Source organism: Aplysia californica, unplaced genomic scaffold (assembly GCF_000002075.1).
Source record: "Aplysia californica isolate F4 #8 unplaced genomic scaffold, AplCal3.0 scaffold00826, whole genome shotgun sequence".
Taxonomy (NCBI): domain Eukaryota; kingdom Metazoa; phylum Mollusca; class Gastropoda; order Aplysiida; family Aplysiidae; genus Aplysia; species Aplysia californica.
The window spans coordinates 119,655-120,999 of record NW_004798096.1 but is presented as its reverse complement, the minus strand read 5'-3'; the positions used below and the strand labels follow the sequence as shown (position 1 = coordinate 120,999).

The window sequence follows — 1,345 nt, the reverse complement described above, 5'->3', positions numbered from 1 at the left end:
AGAGAAGAAAATTATTTGGTCGCTACCCGGAATCGAACCCGGGACCTTTGAATGAGAGGCCAACACCTTAACCTCTAGGCCACGAGAGCCCCCGCTACATTCGTGGATATGACGTCGGTATTATTATTAAGACTACTTTTCCGTATCGCTTTACTTTTACCTGGGTGAATATGATATGTTTTGGATAAAATATAACTATGATATTCGATGAGTCTTAAAAAGTACCTACCAACCTTTTACCAAGTATTGGAACCCCTTAACTATGGGCTTCGTGTTCATTAGACGCCTCGGTAGAGTGGTTAGATGGCAGGCTTGATATACTAGAGGAATGAGTTCCAGTTTTCGGGTCGTTAGGTAGAGCATTGAACTTTTAGAAAGCGTACTTCGTCCTATTTTTTTTTCAATTTACTAGCAGCAAAAGTGTATTATGCGGACTGGTAGAGATGTAATAATGTGGGAATGATACCAATAATATGCTAACGATACCAATACGAACCTATCAGGATACAACGTTGTATGCCCCCCCCCCCCTTCTGAAGATCTCAGTGGTAAATGTGAGGCAGTGTGGTGGAATCAGGCTCTCGTCAAAATAATCAAACTGAAGAAACTTGCATTTTTCCGCAAGTTTGTGAATTTTTATTAAATTTTTGTTTGTTGGCTCAACACATTTCATGCCAATTAAAGAACTCTTTTCTGTGTGGGTTTTTCTGAAAAACGTTGATTAAAGACACAGAAAATGTAAATTTTCAGTTACCACGGACTCTTAAGCTAAGGAAATAACAATCCTAAAAACAAGTGACCTCCACATCCTTTTTTCGTTAATACCTCGACTTGTGTTCATGATAAATGGATATTTTTTCATCTAAATAAGGACAAGTGAACAAGCTTTAAGATGATACCAATGAATCTACATGCTCAAAAAATGACGAGATCCTGATTCCACCACACTGCCTCACAATTTAAAGTGCAAATGCCTGCCTATAGATAACATACTGTACAGTCATGTTGACCCTTTTTGTGGATGCATGTACAATCATGATATCAACAAACTCTTTCACTTTAATTTAAAATATCTCCACAGTGCTCTACATGTTGACACTTTTTGCAGACGCATTGAATTTATGTATACAATGCATAATGTACATTATAAAGTACTTCGATAAAAAGAACAGTTTGAGTTTTTCAAAGCCCTGTAGAAAACGCATATTTTTAGGTCATGAATACTTTCATTTGTTTCACTTCAGAGGATTTTTGTTTTGTTTTGTGTTGTTTAGTTTGTTCGTTTTGTTGTTGTTGTTGTTGTTGATGTTGTTTTGAAAGGGGTGTGTGTTACGGGCAGAGGCAG

The 1,345-nt window shown here is 37.1% G+C and overlaps 1 protein-coding gene across 1 annotated transcript in view; it reads left to right on the top strand.

The window, feature by feature from the left end:
* Positions 1–1,345, top strand: part of LOC101859741 — a 24,991-nt gene that overhangs the window by 16,781 nt on the left and 6,865 nt on the right. The window lies entirely within an intron of this gene.